The sequence below is a fragment of the Panthera leo genome, chromosome A2 (assembly GCF_018350215.1).
Source record: "Panthera leo isolate Ple1 chromosome A2, P.leo_Ple1_pat1.1, whole genome shotgun sequence".
Taxonomy (NCBI): domain Eukaryota; kingdom Metazoa; phylum Chordata; class Mammalia; order Carnivora; family Felidae; genus Panthera; species Panthera leo.
Genome location: NC_056680.1, coordinates 113,564,857 through 113,587,104, shown reverse-complemented (window position 1 = coordinate 113,587,104; position 22,248 = coordinate 113,564,857). Strand labels below are relative to the sequence as shown.

The following is a 22,248-nucleotide window of genomic DNA, read 5'->3' as shown; positions in this document are numbered from 1 at the left end:
GTTCTAAATTTAAATATTTTAATATTAATTTATTCTAATGCCACCTCAAGTGGATAATGAACAACACTATCAGCTGAATTAAAAAGAGAAAAGAAAAATCAAAGACAAAACCTTGCAAATTCTCCAAACCAGGGGAGAGTAAAAAACATTTCATCAAAACTCCTTTCTTAAAAAACCAACAACAACAACAAAAAAAAAACCCAAAAAACAACTCATTTCTTTTTTTGTTGGGTAGTAATGATACTCAAAACTATAGTAAGTATAAATGTTACATTTTTAACATTTTGAGGAAGGAAAGGCATACCTGGCTATTTCTCTGGGAATTTGAGTTTTGGCCATCTGAAGAGCATGGTAATGGTAACTATTGCCAGCATTTTCTGTGCTACTGGTAATTTCTCTGTACTTTATGCAGATTATTTTACTTAATACTTTTTTCAAAATTTGTTTTTAACATTTGTTCATTTTTGAGAGACAGAGAGAGAGACAGAGCATCTCTCTGAGTGGAGGAGGGGTAGAAAGTGAGGGAGACAGAATCTGAAGCAGGCTCCAGGCTCTGAGCTGTCAGCACAGAGTTCGACATGGGGCTCGGACTCACAGACCTCGAGATCAAGACCTGAGCTGAAGTCAGATGCTTAACCCACTGAGCCACCCAGGCACCCCTCATTTAATCTTCTAACAATCACATGAATAGGTGCTCTTTTTATAAATGAGAAAACTGAGGTCTCAAGACTTAATGCACAACTTAACTAAATACAGGGACTAGGGTATGTCTGATTTCTGGAACCTGAGCTCTTAACCACGGTCTTCCATGATGGGAGCTTATTTGCATCATCAGGAAAATTAAGCAACCACAGATTTTTCCCCAAAGAGCAACAGTGAAAAGTGGAGCATTTGGTGTAACCCAGTGGTCTGGAATTGTGGAAACGTTAGGGTCCCAGAACAATGACCTGTGAGTGAGTTGGGGAAGGTCAGTCAAATGCTGGAGTAGAGCTCCAGAGAGCGAGGGCACTTAGTGGCTGGAAGGAATAAATGAGAGAGCACATTGAAGTCACAGCAGAAACTGAGCTAATCCTCTTTCAAGCTGCAACACAGCCAAATTCCCCCAGCTGATACCCAGAATGAGTGGTAAGCAATTCCTCAAGGCCTAGGGATGCCATAAGAAATTCAGCACAGCTACTTTATTCAGTGTTGTGAGCTACATAGCCAGGAGAAGGACCACATTTTTCAGTTCCCACTAGAATGTTTGACCTCTGATGTCAGCTATCAGCTCCAAATATACCTTTCATTATGCTCTGTGATAAACAATGAGATTACTTTAAGTATTTTTCCTTTAAAGTGAGCAATAAAATAAGAATTATATTTTTATTATATATGTGTGTATATATACATATTTGCACACACACACAATAACATTTTTTTAAATAAGTGAGCTTAAAATGTTGTTTTTTTTAATTTTTTTTAACATTTATTTATTTTTGGGAGACAGAGCATGAATGGGGGAGGACCAGAGAGGGAGACACAGAATCTGAAGCAGGCTCCAGGCTCTGAGCCTTTAGCACAGAGCCCAATGAGGGGCTTGAACCCACAAACTGTGAGATCATGACCTGAGCTGAAGTCAGATGCTTAACCAACTGAGCCACCCAGGCTCTCCAAAATGTTAAGTTTTTAAAAAAGAGGGCACTAGAGAGACCCCAGGGAACCCTACAGAGTTTCCTTCTATCTTGCTGTCTGAAATCTATCTTCTGATGAGACCAAAGCTGCCGCATTTTCCATAGACCACCTACCTTCTCAAATCAAATTATGCTATTGTGGTGGGAAATCAGGGCACTAAGACTAAACTTTTTTTTTTTTTTTTTTTTAGTCTTCCCACCCAGCCCAGAGCGCCCAATACAGGGCTCTAACTCCCAAGACCAAGACTTGAGCTGAGATCAAGAGTTGGATGCTTAACTGACTGTACCACCCAGGCACTCCACACTTTTTGTATTTTTTAAAAACTTTTTGTATTTTTAAAAATGTATTTATTTTTCATTGGATTGATACACATTACCTTTGTTTCAGGTGTACAATATAGTGATTCAACAACTCTGTATGTTATGCGTGCTATAGATGTGACTACCATCTGTCACTATATAATGTTTAAAAATTTATGTTTTTAAATTTATTTTGCTTTTTTAGTTTTGGCTTTGAGGGTGGCTTTAGGAGCAAAATTTCTCCAATCTCATCAATTCAGGTTGTATAATATGATTGTTTCTCATCAAGGATATAAACAGGATGTTTCTAAAATATTATAAGACAACACCCTAGCTTAAAACTTCTTTGCCTCCCCATCTCCTACTGGATAAAGGGGAAACTCCTTAGGAATACGTACAATGGCCTCTGTAATCTAGCCTTTGCTTTCCTTTCTGTTTTATTTCCTGCTGTTACACCTGTGCACTTCACAGTCTAGAAAAATTAAAGTCCTATAGTCCCCACCCCCATGCTTCTTCTGCCTCCATGCCTTTGCCTATGGTGTAAACTTTGCATGTAATGCCCTTCCCTCCCTCTTGACCGCATCCCACCCAAGGGTGTGCTGGGAAATGTTTAACAACCATCTCTCCAAGAGGAAAAACTTGGTTTGTAGGATTTTCTGATTTCTGTGGTGTGAATACTCAAGCCGTTGCTGATTTCACATTACCAGTATGGTCAATGTATGCAGAATTGGGGAGAAATGCAGTAATTGGCTTTTGCAAGCCAATATAAGTGGCTTCGGCCCATCCTTGACTCCACCTATCAGCTCAGATAGCATCTCTTCCAAGAGATCTCCTCCTCCTTCCCTGATTAAAGCCTACTGCCTGCTTTCATGAAATCCTGTGCATCTCTCTATCATTGCACTTCAGTAAACTGACTTCCTGTTTCTACATCTGTTTCTTCCTCAGTCTTGGCACCATAAAGAAAGGGATCACATTTTTTGCCTCTGTGTTTTTGGCACCCCTAGCACAATGCCTGGCACGTAGTTATCACATGATACATATTTATTGAATAAATAAGTATAGCTCCCCCTGCCAAAATGATCTCATTTTTTCTCCTTTAGACTATATTGTCTAGTATTCTTAGTAATAAGCCTTATCAAAATAAACTATTGGACCAGTTTATCTGGACTTGTTAGACAGGAGCTGTGAAGGTTAGGCTGTGTGAGAGTTGGGTCAGGATGGGAAATGGCTGGAGAATTGGTTTCTCCAGCTGGTTCTTTGTGGCACAGAACCCCCAGATTTCGGTGTAGGGCAACACCAATAATTACACTGCCTTCTAACCTCATACACTTTCTTTTTCTAATACCATGTCATTATGGAGGCAGGCAGGGACCTTGCAGTTGACTTAGCACTTTCTTTCTAAACCACAGATTTGCAAGGCTTAAAACTTTCCCATTGGTTTGCTGGTTCTCTGTACTTGACCTAAGCCCTTCCAGCAACTGCCAGTTGTATTCACATGGAAAACACGAGTTACTAATGCAAGTTGGCATTAGAAAGATATTATGTGAGGAAAACTCAGATTCAAAAAAGCTAGTAGTTACTTTGCATCTTGTCAATATATATGATAGAATTGTAGGCTTTTAGGGTTGAGACTGACTTACCAGTGAGGCCATCTAGCCCAGAAACCAGTTCCCTAGTCTGCAGAAATATGCCCAGTGGGCACCGTCCACTCTCCTTACCTTGGCATCCAAGGCCCTCCACGCTCTTGTCTCAACCTTCCACGCTCTTGTCTCAACCTTTTAATCGCTAAAATAACTTTATCACAGTGTGGCCACCCTCAGGGTACAAAAAGAATACAATTGGCTCATTGTAGCAATTGTAGCAAAATGGGATTCAATTGGCTAACTGTCTTATCACTTAGGGTCTGCACCTTTCCTGCTTCCTAATTCACCTTCTGTTTTCTACCCCAAGTTCAAAGTCATAACTCTTGTATTACTTTTCTCTCTGCAGTGAAAGAAAGTGAAGTCCTCATTACACAAGGCCTAAGTCTACCCCTCAGATATAGGTTAAAACTGCTCACCAGGCAGCACCCAGATGTCTAATAGGTGGATCATCTGGATGTTCCAAGGAGTGTATATGAATCAGCCTTTGCTTAACACAGAACTCAGGGTCCAACTTGGAGAGAAGCCCTCCAGCCTAACCTTTGCCAAGCATCAGTGTCACCTGGGATGCTTAAAAAAAAAAATACAGCTCAGGGGCACCTGGGTGGCTCAGTCGGTTAAGCGTGCGACTCCTGACTTCAGCTCAGGTCATAATCTCACAGTTCATGAGTTCGAGCCCTGTGTTGGGCTCTGTGCTGACAGCCTGGAGCCTGCTTGGGATTCTCTGTCCCCCTCTCACTCTGTCTCTCCCCTGCTTGTGCTCTCTCTCTCTCTCTCTGTCTCTCTCTCAAAATAAATTAATTAAAACTTAAAAAAAAAAATACAATTCACTGCTCCACCCCCTTGCTGTGAGACCCAGGCACCGGTGACCGGGAAGTGTCACCTGCAGCTGGAGGTAGCAAGTTCTGCCAAGGGATTCTGGACTGGTTCCTTCCTTCTGCTCTCTTGTCTCTTCCAGCCAAGCCTCCTTCTGGCACTATATCATCAAGATCCTTTCTGATTCCTTCTTGGTCCATGTTAGACTGTTGTCCCCTCTCTTCTTAGTCCCCATCTCTGGAGGATTATTCTGAGGCTTCCAATTTCCCATTTTTCATGCCTCAGGAAACCAGACCTTTCTTCCAGGTTCCCATCTCTCCCCTTCTTAGCTGTCATCAGCCCCAACATCAGTTAAAAGTACATATGGGTAAAAGCTCAGTTTGCCTCACAGCTGGAATAGATAATTGCTCTGATTAAGTCAAAACACTCAAGGAACATTCCTTGAATGCACAGGGCACACCAGTTCCTGTGCTAGCCCTCGGCTTCTACAGATGAATGTTTGGTTCCTGTTTTCAAGAAACTTAACATTGAGAAGGAAAGCAGATAGCCAGGCACCAGAGTGCTTAGAAATGGCATTGCTGATTTTTTTTTAAAAGAATATCTCCATTGAGAATTGAGGAAGACAATCCAATCTGATCTTGTAGAAGCTTTCCATAAGACATTCAAACCATACTTAACTCTGCTTCAGAAACCTCTGACTTCAATCGAACTGGCAGAGGGCAAGGACAATTATTGTAAATGACTTAGGATGATTTTAATTTTTTTAAGTTTATTTATTTATTTTAAGAGAGGAAGAGCAAGGGAGGGGCAGAGAGAGAGGAGGGAGAGAATCCCAGTCTCCGTGCTGTCAGTGTGGAGCCCAATAAGGGGCTCAATCCCATGAAACGTGAGATCATGACCTAAGCTGAAATCAAGAGTTGGTCACTTAGCCGACTGACCCACCCAGACGCCCCCTCTCTGGATATTTTTTAAAAAGTAATATAAGCAAACCACAGACTGGGAGAAGATATTTATAATATACATATCTGATATAGGAGTCATATCTCATGTATAAAAAACACTTCTACAATTCAATAGGAAAATGAAAATAAAAAATGAGCAACTGACTTGAATGGGCTTTTCAAAAAGGGGATTTCTAAATGTGCAGTAAGCATATGAAAAGGCGCTACACGTCGTCACTCATCAAGGATATGCTGCATAAAATCATGATGAAATACCACTTCTTGCTCACCATAATGTCTAAAATTAGACCGACAGTACAGTGCTGGCAAGTATATGAAGCAACTGGAACTCTTGCACGTTGCCCATGAGATCCTAAACTGGTGCAGCCCTGTGGAAAACTCCGGAGTAAAATCCACTACAGCTACATCTGCAGCAGCTCTGTGACCCATATACCCTCCTAGGTATATAACTTGTGCCACTTACGGATTGATTTATCGTCTCTCAGCAACAAGTTCATCCTTTTTGACTGCTCTGTGAAAATGGACCTGGGCCCTTTAAATCGCTCTTCCTTTGCCAGCTGGTACCGAAGCTTGATCAGTAAAGGCTGTTGGTGAGAGATCACTGGAGGAGGAGTTGTGCTCCCTGGGTCCAGCGGGCTGCTCCTCGGTCTCCCTGCACAGTGCTCCTCCGGCCGGCCACCTCCTGCAGCACAAGCAGCTTCCCTGCAGGGTACATGCTCTCTCTGGAGTCCACCTCCTGAAGCACAGGTGGCTCCCCAGTTCTAAGCCCCTGCCATGCATAGCAGCCAGCAGTATCCAGTGGCCTGCGGCTTCCATGGGCAACCAGTTGAGTCAGTTTGTAGTAGAGTGCCTCAGGGATAACATTGCCCTGGCAATGGCTTTCCTTGGTGTCCCAGATTGGAAATAGGGATTTCCAGCAACTTCCAGAGGGTAGATTTCTGGAAGGTTGTACCAGTGCAAGAATACAATGACCTCTCCGCTGTTCACTGAGCCACAGCCATGCGGTCCAACAAGGTCTGTATCTCCGACCGTGCCGTAAGGGCAAGGGTTCTTCCTCGAGTACTTTATCTCAGCTCTGGGGTTGGTAACTTCTCCTCATATCTGCTTTTTCTGTAATCTTTATAGTCTTTACTTCTTTTTTTTTTTTAACGTTTATTTATTTTTGAGACAGAGAGAGACAGAACATGAACGGGGGAGGGGCAGAGAGAGAGAGGGAGACACAGAATCCAAAGCAGGCTCCAGGCTCTGAGCCATCAGCCCAGAGCCCGATGCGGGGCTCAAACTCACGGACCTCGAGATCGTGACCTGAGCTGAAGTCTGACGCTTAACCGACTGAGCCACCCAGGAGCCCCTATAGTCTTTACTTCTTACTGGCCAATCTCTTGTTATTCCTGTTATAATTAAGATATTCTTCATATTAAGCCTTTTCAAAGTATGTGGCTTTGTTCTTCTGATCAGACTGACACAGGATCCAAGAAAAAATATATATCCACCAAAAGATATGTGCAAGAATGTTCACAGAAGTTTTATTCATAATAGCCCAAGACTGGAAACCACCCAAATGTCCATCAATGGCAGAGTGGATAAATGGCGGTGGGAGCTGTGGATGGATCTCACAGACCGTTTTGATGGAGGAAACAAGATGCCAAAGAGTATATACTGTAAAATCTCGTATATACAAAGTTCAAGAGGAGACAAAACCAGTCAATGGTGACAGAAGTCAGTATAGTAGTTACTTCTCAGGGCAGAGGTGGATATTGACTAGGAAAGGGCACAAGGATTTGGGAGGATATTTGAAATACCTATGTTGTGATCAAAAGGTAGTTACATAGCTGTATATTTATGTAAACATTATCAATTTATGCACTATACTATATGTCTATTATACCTTAATTTTTAAAAGCTAATGAAACTAAAAAGGGAATGTAAATATAAGGTCATAAAAAAGGGCTGTCTAGACAAGGTCTCCCCTAGCTAATTCCCTTGGCCCCATCCATCTCAACGATGCTCAGCAACATGAACGTGAGGCTGATGACTGCAAATATTGTCCCAAAGCCTGCAGTGTTCAGCGGGCAAGGCTGAGGGACGGGATGGGACACCAAGTGATTTTGTTGTATACGCTGCCAGTTAGTGGTAAAAATGGGAACACCTGAGCCTTCTGTTCCCAACCAGTACACTTCCTGCCCATCATGTGGCCTTTCAGGGGGTTTCTTTCTAAAGATGTTTGAGATGAGTAATGTGTTTTTCAGAATATGGCAGAGAGCTTCATACAAGGAAAGCCAACAGAATAATTTTGAAATAAAATTCTGTCACAGTTGGTTGGCACTGACACAACTTTTTTTTTATGTAATGTCTCCTTGACTGCAGTGATAAAGACTGCAGAGGAGTTGGAGAAAGGGAGAACTTGGTGCCAATTCGGTGGCTGTATGAAATCATTTCACTTCAAAACACAGAGCAGAAATAGGAGAAATGAAAATAGATGATCGGCGCCTCCCCGCCTTCCCACTCTACTTGGGCAAGAATCAAAGGAGGAAAAGCTCAGCAGTAAAAGCCGTCTCCAAGGACTGGTGTCAGGGTGAGCAACTCCCGCAAAGACATATACATAATTCTCCCCTCCAGAATCCTGGCGATGCTTCCTGAGCCTGTGAGAAAACCGGCTGGCTTTGCATGCACACAGAGGCAAAGCCAAGATTTTGTGAGCCTGGGGTAAGATTCTCAGCCCTGGACATCACTGCAAGGGAGCTCCTGTGCATGCGATTGCTCCTGTGCATGCGATTATAAACTGCAAATGCGACTGGGACCAAAGGAGTTAGCTCAGGAGCTGGTGTAGAGTCTACCCATCTTTCGATTTGGGAAAAGGGGAGATGAAAAGTCATTTCTCCTTTCTCTGGATTCATGCAATCCGTTAACTGTAATTGTCTCTCCCTGCTTGCTCCAGTTGTTGATGTATTGCCTCTCGGTTCCAAGCGCACCCACCCTTTTTTGTCTTGCTTTGTCCTCCTGAAGCCGAACTCTGCGCCTTGCGTTTCTCCTTAATGGCCGCCTGCCTGGTACACTCTACCAATAGAGGGCGCCGTGAAGCGGGAGGTAGAAGAAGGTGCGCTCCGTTCTGTTTCCCCAACAGTTGCTAGCAAATCCGGGTGCAGAGGATCCCAGCAGTTTTCCCTGCAGTGGTGGCAGCTCTCAGTGTCCTGGGGTGAGCACCTCCAGCACCGTTTCTTTGCTGTTTCGGCAACCTCTCCCCCTTTTCAAGGTCTGCGTCTCCACCTTGCAGGATCCTCCTCTGAATTTCTAAGTTCTTTCCTCCTTTACTTTTCCTTCAGCCTCATGGATGGTAGCTGCCTTCTAAGTTTCTGCATCTACACCTTACAGTTAGTTCTCTTTTATCCCTTTTGGTAGTTAATCATCTTTTGCCTAGTTCACAGTTCTTTACACTCAGATTACTAATGAGGTTTGTCTCTTGACTGGTCACTGACAGATCCAACGCTTGACCCATCTGATTGTGCAGTGGCCGTCTGTGTATGTGTCGCAGTGTCTCTTGTGGGGCCTCTGTGCATTTGGCTCCTAGGGGGCATCCTTCCGGCTGGGGTATGTTAGATTGGATGTTTGTCAGGGAATTAATTTCCAGATCCTAGACTTCCACATGTACTCTTTCCTAATAAGATTGGCCTGAGAACCTGCCTGCAGGGAAGATCCCATGGGAAAGGTTCTTCTTTCTCAGCTCACCTTCTACTTTCAAAAAGGAAGCTGTACTTCTCATTTCTCCAGATGTTATGGTGCACTGTCTAAAGCTGTAATATATTGGTTGTTTTGACTAATTTTGTTCCTTAATTTTAGTAATAACTCAATCCAAAAGAAAATTTTCACATTTTAAGGACTTAAGATTACAGGAAATTAAAAGATGATGTTGATTTATATTGTTATGTAAGATAAGTTAAGGTGGTTAATAAGAGATTTCCAAGCATGAACTACATTACAATCTGGTAAAATTGGGGAAGTGGAGTGGAATATGAATTCAAAGAAGAAAAGGAACACTAAATGTTCTAACTAAAAGATCATTCATGTGTTTTAAGTAAAAGATCATTCATGTGTTTTAAAATTTTGGATGATGATAAATCTAAAACTGCTAAGGTATCTGTAGTCCTCCAGGTACATATAAAATATACAGTAACACTTTTGTTTTAAATTGTCAATATTGACTGCATGCCAGAAGTACTTTTGCAACTGTTTAAATACCGGGAAAGAAACTTTAGATTTCATCTTTAAGAAGTTCAAGAGGATAAGTAATTTTCTCAATTGTTTTAGGAGATATGCGAATAAAGGAAGTCGCCTTGCTTAAAATAAAACATGAATGAGTGAAGACTGGTTGGGTGACTGGATGAATAAATGAATGAATAAGCGAATCAGCAACTACAAGCCAGAAATCCTCTTTCTAGGCCAAATATTTCCCTGCTGGGGAAATGTGCCTATGAAAAATGGCAACAATACATCATGCACTTGATATTGGGGCCCTGATCAGGAGCCAAGTCAGTCCAAGTGTCTCCTCTGTCTTTATTTGAGAATAACTTGTGGCTGAATGAATGGCTTATAATAGTGCATTTTCTTAAAGCCGTGTGTCTTGTCTTTATTTTGTCATCTATAAAATGGATTTAGAAATTTCAATTCGGGGACAGCTGAACTGTTGATTTTACCTTTTGGGGAGACACCATGGAGTAGTAGAACAATGCTATCCTAGAGACAGAAGACCTGGGCTGATGTATTGGTTTTGCTAGTAACTGGTTGCATGATGCTTATATCTTCATATCTCTGCCCTTTGATCTCAGTCTATAAAAAGCGGATGGTTGGGGTGCGTGGGTGGCTCTTGGTTAAGTGTCTGACTCTTGATTTCCTCTCAGGTCATGATCTCACAGTTCATGGATTCGAGCCCCACGTCAAGCTCTGTGCTGACAATGTGGAGCTTGCTTGGGATTCTCTCTCTCCCTCTCTCTCTCTCTCTCTCTCTCTGCCCCTTGTGCATGTGCTCACTCACTCTCTCTCTCAAAATAAGTAAATAAACTTTAAAAACCAGTGGATGATGATAACTGTATGTGAGCCTTAGCTGGGATTGTGCATGTAAATGTGCTTTGCACATGGCAGTTGCTCAGAAAATGTTAGTCAAAGCTAGAGCTGAAGTACTAGATGGTATGAAATTTGGGTATATCCACCTTCCCCTGCCCTGAGGGCTTCCAGTTACTCTACCATAAACTAGTTAGCCATCTCAGGCTGCACAGTGTTCCAGGTCTTGGTCACATAAAGGACCTTCCACCCTAATGCAACTATGTGGAACATTTGATCGTTGCATGTGGACAACGCTTACTTCACTCCCACAACAAAATGTGGTCAGTGTAAGCTTCATGCTGCAAACAACACATGCTTCTGTCATTGCCTTGGGAGAGACCCATTTGCAACCACTTCATCTTTAGAATCTATGAAGAGGTCATTGTCAAGTACTTATTTAGGGTCAATAAAACCATTAAGTAGTATAGAAAATACAAAACATGGACAACACAGCTTCATGCCAGAGTGGTTACTGAATCTGCTCTCTTATAAGTGTTCAGTACTGGCTGATGTTCACACCAGTGGAATTACAAACACACACACACACACACACACACACACACACACACACAAAGTGATTTCTTTACACCAGTTGATTGCAGATTTCTGTCATTACACTGGTCATAGTTGATGTGGCATCTTAGAAACAAGAGAGATCAACTGAGAAAGTAAGTGCTTGTGCCAAGAGCATAGTAATAAAATTATAAGGTTTTGCCCATTACTGGCATACCTGTGAATGAAACAAAGTGACTCTGGCTGCAGCTGAATCAGGTTAAGCAGTATTAACAGTGCTTCCATGCTCTGGCCACCAGTCTTTAAAATCAGTATTGCTCGCCGAGCTCTTCGTGCAGTTATGCTAATAAGAGGGATGGTTTTAAGAGGAGGTTTTTGATGCTCTCTAGGGAGTATACCCTCAAGCCATATTTCTATAAAGATTAAAAATCTCATTCCAGACCTCAATTAAACTAAGGGAAATAACGATTGCAGAGAGGCACAGAGGAAAATCAAGTTCCTACGATGTGCTAGATGCTGGCTAAGTGCTTTCCCAAGTGACGTCTCATTACTCTTTGCATCATGAGCATGGGAAAGGTATTGTCCTTTCCATTTCACAGGTGAAAACGCCGGCCATCAGGGAGGTTAAATTTGGGACCATGCCTTGAGTCCTTGTCTGTCTGAAACAAGATCCACATTCTTCCCCTTTCACATCGTTGATGCTAACGCTGGCTCAAAAAAAGTAGATGCTCAGAAAATGGGGACTGTGAAGGTGATATAAACATTTATATGCCAACAGACACAGAGCGGTGGTTCTCAATCTTGGCTGCATGCTGGAATCACCACTGTTCCAGGGTTCGTGCTCCTGGCTTGTAAGAAATCTGTTAGAGGGGTGCCTGGGTGGCTCAGTCTGTTAAGAGTCCAACTTCCACTCAGGTCATGATCTCACTGTTTGTGAGTTCAAGCCCCAAGTTGGGCTCTATGCTGATAGCCTGGAAACTGCCTCAGATTCTGTGTCTCCCCCCGCTTTCTGTCTCCCCCATTTGTGCTCTTTGTCTCTCTCTGTCTCTCTCTCTCAAAAATAAATAAACAAAAAATTAAAAATAAAAACTAAATCTGTTAGATCAGGGGTTCTCAATCTTCACAATCACCTGGGGATTTGTTTAAAACACATTACTGGGCCCTGTCTCCAGCGTTTCTGATTCTTTAAGTCTGGAGTTGGCCTGAGAATATGCATTTCTAGCAAATGCTACTGTTGGGGGCTGGTTGCTACTGGTGGGGGCCCTCACTTTATGAACTACTGCCTTTGGGCATTGCTTCTCCAAGTCAGACTTCCTTATGGACCCGAATGCAGATGTGGGGGCCCAGGCCCAGCCATACAGGATTAGTCTCAGGTGATGGGCATGAGGGTCTGTATGTAGAACAAGGGTTCTAGGTGATTCTTCAGTTCACCGGAGTGTGAGAACTGTCATCCAATGAATTTTTTTTGTTCTTTTTATTTTATTTTTTTTAATTTACATCCAAGTTAGTTAGCATATGGTGCAACAATGTTTTCAGGGGTAGATTCCTTAATGCCCCTTACCCATTTAGCCCATCCCCTCTCCCACAACCCCTCCAGTAACCCTCTGTTTGTTCTCCATATTTGTCTCTTATGTTTTTCCCCCTCCCTGTTTTTATATTATTTTTGCTTCCCTTCCCTGTGTTCATCTGTTCTGTGTCTTAAAGTCCTCATATGAGTGAAGTCATATGATATTTGTCTTTCTCTAACTTCACTTAGCATAATACCCTCTAGTTCCATCCATGTAGTTGCAAATGGCAAGATTTCATTCTTTTTGATTGCCGAGTAATACTCCATTGTATATATTTACCACATCTTCTTTATCCATTCATCTATCGATGGACATTTGGGCTCTTTCCATCCTTTGGCTATTGTCGATAGTGCTGCTATAAACATTAGGGTGCGTGTGTCCCTTTGAAACAGCATCCCTGTATCCCTTGGATAAAAACCTAGTAGTGCAATTGCTGGGTTATAGGTAGCTCTATTTTTAATTTTTTGAGGAACCTCCATACTGTCTTCCAGAGTGGCTACACCAGCTTGCATTCCCACCAGCAGTGCAAAAGAGATACTCTTTCTCCACATCCTCGCCAACATCTGTTGTTGCCTGAGTTGTTAATGTTAGCCATTCTGACAGATATAAGGTGGTATCTCATTGTGGTTTTGATTTGTATTTCCCTGATGATGAGTGACGTTGAGCATTATTTCATGTGTCTGTTAGCGATCTGGATGTCTTCTTTGGAGAAGTGTCTATTCATGTCTTTTGCCCATTTCTTCATTGGATTAGTTTTTGAGTTTGAGTTTGATAAGTTCTTTGTAGATTTTGGATACTAACCCTTTATCTGATATGTCATTTGCAAATATCTTCTCCCATTCAGTCAGTTGCCTTTTACTTTGGCTGATTGTTTCCTTCACTGTGCAGAAGCTTTTTATTTTGATCATCCAATGAATTTTTAAATGCTTTCTGCTCTCTTCTGAACCTGGCTCTTAAGTTCTCATTTTGAATGACAATGGCACAAAATTCCATTTACAACTGACCATTAGCTATTGTTGTGACTTGCTTCTGGTTATTTAAAATGCCCATAAATAAAATTTAAAAGGGGGGGGGGAGGTATTCACTAATTTTTAAAATTGTTAAGTCTCTACTTCATGGGGGGACGGAGGCCTGACTGATTACTGGTTGTTTCCAGCTTCCTCGCACAAATGAAATAAGGAGAAGAAAATCATCCTGTGAGGAGGCTCCTTTACTTTCTTCCTGTCCCCTCCTTCCTCATTTTACCCTCCACTATTCAGTTCCATCAACCCCAGTGGAAATGAAGCTCAGGCTCTTGAGTTTAAAGGGGGTCAGCCACTTGGAGTCTGGCGTTCAGCTGGGAGGCCAGGTTACCACCCGGCTTCCTCAGAGTGGGGAAAATGTACACGGAAAGTGCCACCCCAGGCGGAGGGCGGCGAGGAAGCCTGGCCCCGGGGGCGGATGTGCCCTGACGAGATGCAGGTGCTTCCCCGGCCCGCCCCTCAGCTGCAGGCTCCCAAGGGAGGCCAGAAGCCAAGAGGAGTATTTATAGCCACCTTTGCCGGCTGGTTCCTGCCTGGCTCTCACTCAACTGCCTGAGGATCCCAGCGCCACCGACTGACTAGAGCAGGGAAAGATTGGAAGGCTGGGGCAGTGATGGCCCAGCCGTCCTCCCTGAAGAGTTGCAGAAATCAGTCCCTCTTATCTGGAGTTACAAGTACAATGGAATTTAAAATGAGCGAAATGAAGGTCATGGGAAAAGATTTCCCATTGTTCTTCCAAGGCTCCAGAATAAGCTGTTCCCCCAGGAGAACTCCTCCACGAGGAGGGCCTTACGGCCATCTGCAGAACTGGTGTGCAATCACTCTTGCTGATAACACATGCAGCAGGAGGGTCCGGGAAGCTCCTTAAGCCCCTGCTCCCAACCCGGCTCAGAGGCCCTCAAACTGCAACCAGCTTCCCTTTCCAGATTCTTAAGGCAAACCTGTCAGCAGAAACAAGGGCCGTTTTTTTTTCTTTCCCATTCTCTCTGCTACCTCACACTGAGTGGACAGCCCAGAGCTGGCTCAGGGGACAGCACACTTTGTGGGGGAGTGTCCAATTGTCAGTTTAGAGGGAGGGACCATGGCGTCCCCACTCACCCTGAAGAGTGTTAGGGAGCCGTGAACCATCAGGTTTTACAGGGATACATTCTGTACAACACACAGCTCATCAACGAAGTTTCTAGGTGAAATCAGTCAGCCCGTCTCCAGGGGAAAACCCACAAAACGGCAAGTGTTCCGGAAAGGGTTTCGTTTCCCAAGTGGCAGAGAGCCAGGATGAGCAAAACCTGTTGCTCAGGCCACAGGTGGAATCCGTGTCAGACGTACAATCCATCCTATTGTTCTGTCTGGGGCCCATGCTTCTCCCAGGGTTGCTGTGAGTGGACGAAGCAGAGACCCCTCAGTAGCTGAGTCTGGGGCTTATGGGCCATTTGCCCCACGAGTTTGAGCAGTGTGTCTACCATGGGACTGGCCCTGATGGGTGTGAATTTCAGAAAACCCTTCCTGAAAGTGGAAAGGGGTTTATATTTTAGTTTTTCTTTTTATGAGGAAGTAGGTAAGAGTGGAATGACACAGAGTTAGAGGCCGTTGAGGCCAGTGTGGCAGCTGGAGCCAGGCATACAAGAATACTAGTAACTAGTGGTGGTCACACACTCTCCAGTTGCCTTGCAGAGTGCTAAGTGCTTTCTAGACATTACCTCATGTAATCCTCCCAGTAGCCCGATGAGATAGGGGCAGCCACTGTCTCTCCTTTGTAGCAGAGGAAATGGAGGCCTGGAGAAGGTAAGGGACTTGATTTTGTCATAGGTCAGGGATGGCAGAGTTGGAATTCGAACCACCACCTCCCCCAGAGCCCCTGCCCTGCACCACAGTCATGAGAGGGGCTCTACCTCATCGGACAGGCCCCACCGGCTCTGTGGCCACTCTTCCCCAAGAGCTCCTGAGGTTGTAGTGGCCTCTGGCTTCCTTGCATCAGTCAGATGTTGGGGGGGACAGGGGTGGTGGGAGTCAGCATCCCCCTGAGAGCCAGTTCACAGAGATGACCTCGTGGGCTGGCCAGCGACCCATGAGGACTCCTTTGACCCATTCCTGCAGGCTCCCATGTGACCTTCCACTTTCCATTGGATGCCACCTCCTGGTCAGCGGCTTCTCCGACCTGGAGCTTGTTCAGCTGGGATGAATTTGGGGGGACTTTCTATAAACCAAATTCATGGCGGCTCCAGCCAAATAGGAGGGTTTTGCCCAACTCTTGGTTGGGGGGTGGGGTGGGTAAGGAGAAGGAGCTGAAAGTATAAAAGGCAGCTGGCAATGTCAACCCCTAGATGGCCACGGGAGTCGGCAATGCCGTACCATTGTCTTGCCACGGATGTGCTGCTGGCCTCCTCCAGCGGTTGCCAGTGGTGGTAACTTCACAAGCACAGTGTGGGGCACAGAAGCAGAGGACTTATGTTGCATGAAACTGAAGGTCTTCTCAGTCTACTGGGATGGTCATTTTGTAGATTTTTGCTTCAGGTAGAAGATACTGCTTCAAGTCTCAGTCACACCCAGAGAGAGCTCTTCCTCCATGGACTCCTTAGACCTTTCATTTTCCAAGTTGCCTAAGCAAGATGGTCACTTATGTGTTCCCCAGTTACCGTGATATCCCCAGGATCCAGCACAGTTCCTGACATGACTGAAACCTATCAAAGCGGTTCATCAAACGAATAATGAATTGAAAAAGTGAATCGATGAACCATTAATGTTGGGTACTAGGTTCCTGAAGGTAACCAGAGAACCTGACAGTAGGATTTTCTCTGGCTCTTAGAAAAGGAGTGTCACTTTCAGAGACTTGGGGAGTATGTTCGGGTCCTTCAAGAAGCAGACACTGGAACAGAATTGAGTTCAGATTTATTGGGGAAAAACCTGGGGAAAATGGGAGAAGCAGGATTGGGTGAATTCTTTTTTGAAGCGAAATCAGAGTGCTGTCTCTCTGACAGAGGCTTAGAGTATCGGGATTATCTGGGTGCGACAGTGGTTATTGCTTTTCTTTCTCTAAGCAATGTCTTCTCATGCTGTGTTTCTTCCATCCGAGGAGACCTGTGTCTCCATCACCTCTACACCTTCTTTCTAACGACACCCCTGAGACAAGAGGTCACCCAGGGCACCCCAGCCCTCTCTCAGTGTTCCACATTCTATCTCTCCAACCAAATTTCCAAATGTCTCAAACTCACCATGCCCAACCCACCCAGACCATATTCCTTTCTGTGACAGTTTTCTTTCCTGGGGTTTCAACTCTGTCAAAGGCACATCAGTCTAGCATTCCTCTCTTGGCTTTCACCCTTAGTTCCTTTCCTGACGCCTCAGACACTCTACCAGCCCCCACTTCCAATCCCAGACATGTGAGAAAGAGCTCTTCAGGGCTTTACTCCTGCCCTTCAGGCACCAGCTACAGGCCAGGCCACCTCCAGTGGGGCTGGATCCAAAATCCAGGGCCCTACAGGACAGGACACACAACATCCTTGTTTTAGCCAGAGAGTGCCTGGTTATCAGAGTCTGAGTAAACAAGCAAAATGAAGAGGTCCCTGTTATCAGCAGGGGAGAAAGCATGTTTGTTTTCTTGACTCCTTGCATCCTGGCAGTTGGTGTGCTGAGTAAACAATCCTGTTTACTTACAGTAATTCCTTTTCCCTTGAAAAGTGCTGGTTATAATTCCAAGCTTTTCAGCTGTGTTTTGAATATGGAGTTGTGTGTTAGACACTTCCTCCCACTGTGATGTGTTCACCAATTGCTGACAACGATTGCCATTGCTTTCTTGCTGCTTGTTCGTTCATTCATTCATTCATTCATTCATTCCTGTTTTTATTTATTCCACAGGTATTTACTGAGAGAAAGCCACATGAGGTAGTCGTTAGAGACATGGGCTCCACAGCCAGACTGCCTGGGCTCAGAGCCCAGCTCAATCACTGTCTAGGAGGTGGAACCATAGTAGAATTACTTAACCTCTCCCCACCTCAGTGTTCTCATCTGTAGATGGGGATAATTAGAATGCCCATCTCAGAGGCTAACAAAGATTAAATTAGCTAATCAGTCTCAGTCGGTTAAGCATCCGACTTCGGCTCAGGTCACGATCTCGCGGTATGTGGGTTCGAACCCAGCGTCGGGCTCTGTGCTGACTGCTCAGAGCCTGGAGCCTGTTTCAGATTCTGTGTCTCCCTCTCTCTCTGACCCTCCCCCGTTCATGCTCTGTCTCTCTCTGTCTCAAAAATAAATAAACGTTAAAAAAATAAATTTAAATTAGCTAACCAGTGCCTGGCACATGGTACAATAAGTAAAGGGATACTGAGTCAGTGACATCAAACCCTTGCTGTTCACATCAAATCAAGGCAGTCCCGGTGGAATGGGAAAGGATGATGTGTAGTCATGAAGAAGGCTGGTGTGAGCTACAGCTGGGGTAAACTGAGGACTTATCCAACCTGGCACACCTAAGCAATGGGGGCTTAATATAATGAAAAATACACAGCTGTTGAAATTATTTATTGACAAATTAGTTTCAGCACAGTGGTAGAGCTATAGATAATTTTCTTCAAAAATGAATATAGGAGCACCTGGGTGGCTCAGTGGGTTGAGTGTCCAGTGAAGCATTTGTAACTTTTGATAATGATGTTTTCTGTTTCAGCTCAGTTGTGATCTCACGGTTCATGGGTTCAAGCCCCGAGACGGGCTCTCTGCTGAGGGTGTGGAACCTGCTTGGGATTCTCTCTTTCCCTCTCTCTCTGCTCCTCCCATGTGCTCACTCTCCTTCTCTCAAAATAAATAAACTTTATAAAAATGAATATAAAAATGAAATTCTCTTTAAAAAATAAAAATGTTCACATACATAAAGCAAAAATTTTAATAAACTTTTATATTAAGAAAATATAAGCAAAATGCCATAGTGTACATATTATTGTAATATTGTACATAAAAACATGCATACTTTAATCAGCTTTTCAGTCATATCTGTCTCTATTGTATTAAGTCCCTGGCATTTTGGAAGAATGTATTCATGCTAATGTCTTTTTAATTTTTATTTTTAAAGTAAAATTGCCATATTATTTACACTTGCATTTTATAATAATTTGAAATAGATCCTTCTCTGTGGACTAAAATACTTTTTTTTTTAACATTTATTTATTTTTGAGAGAAACAGAGTGTGAGTGGGGGAGGGGCAGAAAGAGAGGGCGACACAGAATCCAAAGCAGGCTCCAGGCTCTGAGCTGTCAGCACAGAGCCCGATGTCAGGGCTTAAACCCACAAACCATGAGATCATGACCTGAGCCGAAGTCACACAGTTAACCGACAGAGCCACCAAGGTGCCCCCGGACCAAAATACTTTTAATTGAGAAAATATTCTTTCTAGAAGTGCTGAATTATTTGGTAACCTCCGAGCAAATGCAGATAAATAGAGGATAGTCTCCATTCTAATGTTTCAAATCAGAATGTGTTAATATTTCAGCTCAAATAACATCACAGTGTATGTCTTTTGCTGCCATTTAGAGCATCTTTATTCAACAAATATTTTTATAAGGCATGAATTGGCAAATAATTTCTTGCTATTTATGATTCTTTTGAATATTTCACTGAAGTTAGATGTTGTAAAATTACAGGCCTTTTCAATTCCATTTTAGTACAGAATATAAATTGATCCTAATTAAAAATAGGAGCTTCATCAAAAGCTTTTTCTCACAAATCAAGATAGTGTATACCTCTGAGCTCCACAGTTTAATTTCTTCATTTCCTCCCTTCCTTGGGTAGAGACAAATTCAATCTGTCCCTGTGTAAGCTTGTTTTAGATAATTACGATTCATAAAAAGTTTCACAACCTGAATTTTTTTTTGTGCTCCATCTATTGAATAATTTATTAAAAGATTCCAATTGACTTTCATCAAAATGCAACCAACATTTAAGGAATTATTTCAAAAGAATTCAATAGTATTCCAGGACACGTAGGGTGATTTACAAAATAGTTATTATTCAAAGGCTCAACATTTCTAAAACCAGATTGCTGATGGGCAACAGAGAAAGGAAGAAAATGTGTACTGCCAGAAAACTGAAGTTTTTGTTGCTATTGATGCATGGGGTTTATTTGAGACGGGTGATCTGATACTTAATACAAGCTCTGTCACAAGAATTTTGTACTTTAGTTACTTTGTTCACATATAGAAACATTTGTAATTTTTAAATGTTTATTTATTTTTGAGAGAGAGAGAGAGAGAGCACAAGCCGGGGAGGGGCAGAGAGAGAGAAGAAGACACAGAATCTGAAGCAGGCTCCAGGCTCTGAGCTGTCAGCACAGAGCCAACACAGGGCTCAAACCCAGGAACACGTGAGATTATGACCTGAGCTCAAGTCATGCACTTCACCGACTACACCACCCAGGTGCCCCAGTGAAACATTTGTAACTTTTGACAATGATGTTTTTCTGTTTCCTTTGGTGGAATACCACAGTTGTTTGGATACAATCATGAATTATGTGCTCCACAACAATTTCCAAGTACATCCTGCTCTATAGCTTTCTTAATGTAGTAAGAACATTATTTTTCCATGAACCTAAGCCCCCAACAAAATTTGTGTTCCTTTTATTACTGTAGAAACACATTTTTTCTTCAATATTGAACTTTTGAGCTGAATTTATAACACAGTAGACCCAACGATGTCAGATGTTTTACCTGTGAATAAACTTCCAACAGTTTACTTTGATTTCATGAATTGTATGGGGAAGAAAAAAATCACACCATTATTAGAATTAATCAATTATCAGAGGACTTATTGAAGCATCGGAGGACTCTAATATAAACAAGCCTTCATGCAGCTGTTTGACAGCTCTTCTTTTGCAAACATCACCAACACACATACAGCTATCAGTTCACGTTTTGTATGTATGGACCTGGAATAAACATGGGCAAAATTAATTGAGACGAATAGTCATTTGATCTAAATCAGAAGTCCTGTTTCACAGAGTGATATGTAAACACTCCTACTGCAGCTGCATATGTGAAATTGTCAGTTGGGGGCATAGCCTTTTAAAAATAGTTCTAACTTTTGAAACAGAGGCTGGAACTTTTCCAGTAGATTTCTGTCTGGTTTTAATGTGGTCGGAGATGTCACCAGAACCCAACAGTGGATGGTAAATGTTATCAAAGATCTTATGCACTTTGTATATACATCAACTTTCTTAATGCACAGAAATCCAGTAGTTTTTCATTTAACATGTACATTTTTGAAAATATTCATTTATTTATTTTGAGAGAGAGAGAGAGAGGGAGAGCAAGCACAAGCAGGGAAGGGGCAGAGAGTAAGGGAGAGAGAGAATCCCAAGCAGGTTCTGTGCTGTCAGCACAGAGCCTGATGTGGCACTCAGTCCCATGAACTGTGAGATCATGACCTGAGCAGAAATCAAGAGTCGGATGCTCAACCAACTGAGCCACCCAGACTCCCCAAACATGTACATTTTTTTGTTCAGTCGCAGCTGAAAATATTTATTGCCTAGCCCCTCCCCCCAAAAAAGTATTAACAAAAGAGTAAAATAAATGTAATTTTATGCCATATTATAAATGAAAAACCTCTACCACAAGAGCATTCAGATAACCCATTATATACTTTATTGCAGGAGTTCTGAGTCTCTAACTCCGGTATATTTTACACAGGACCTAATGCATAATTTCCCTTATTTTCCAGACAGACAAGCTTTCTTGGGACAGGGAGTACCAATCTTAAAAAGATACATTGGGGGCACCTGGGTGACTCGGTCGGTTAAGCGTCCGACTTCGGCTCAGGTCATGATCTCACAGTCAGTGAGTTCGAGCCCCGCGTCGGGCTCTGTGCTGACAGCTCGGAGCCTGGAGCCTGTTTCAGATTCTGTGTCTCCCTCTCTCTCTGCCCCTCCCCTGTTCATGCTCTGCCTCTCTCTGTCTCAAAAATAAATAAATGTTAAAAAAAAATTTTTTTTAAAAGATACATTGGAAATTTCCAGGTAAAGTATGAAAAGCAGTTTAAAAAAATTAGCTCTGTGTAAGCTTGTCTCATTGAATCATCACAAAAACCCTGTAGATGGATAATATTAGTCTGATTTCATGTATGAAGAAACCAAGGCTTAGAAAGATTAAGGGATTTGCTGGGAGTCCCCCACCTAGGACTTGATGAAGCTGGGATGTAAGGCGAGGCCTGTGACTCTGGCGCTGGTCATCCCTGGCGGGTCCACCAATGCTGCTGCCTATACTGTGGCTCAACACGACAGGTGGCATGCACATTGCGAAACTGCTAGTCGTGTTGGTAAAATCCAGGGTGGGGTGGGAGTGCTGAAGGATGCTGCTGGAGGTGGGTGGAGGCCGGACTAACCTGAACTCATCCTGAGAGCTGCACAGAGCTGGTGGCAAAGCTCTTCTCAGCGAAGACCCCGGGGTGACCGCAGCCTTCGCTTGCCCGCTCCCTTCCTCACCAGCCTGGGCGCTTACCCTTTACAGGTAAGCCTTAGCGAGGCTGAGTTAAGTACAATTCAGTGCTCTACTGAATACTGTCTCATATAGTTTTCTCACTGTTCTGTGTGCGTGTGTTTGGTGTCTCAAGCAAAAACCTCAGCCTCTCTAAGACAGAGACTGATGTTAAATATAGATTTCTTAATAACCCCCCTTGGTGCTGAGCAC

General features: G+C 43.2%; 1 long non-coding RNA gene across 2 annotated transcripts in view; it reads left to right on the top strand.

Annotated features, from left to right (window-relative positions):
- The first annotated feature begins 7,822 nt into the window (after window positions 1-7,822).
- LOC122213499 overlaps window positions 7,823-22,248 on the top strand; it is a 33,602-nt gene continuing 19,176 nt past the window's right edge. Inside the window, exon 1 of one of the 2 annotated variants that reach the window (XR_006199547.1) lies at window positions 7,823-7,963. This is a non-coding gene — a long non-coding RNA (uncharacterized LOC122213499). Of the gene's footprint in view, window positions 7,964-8,494; window positions 8,585-22,248 lie in introns of those variants that run through there. The other variant, XR_006199546.1, reaches the window with a different exon arrangement.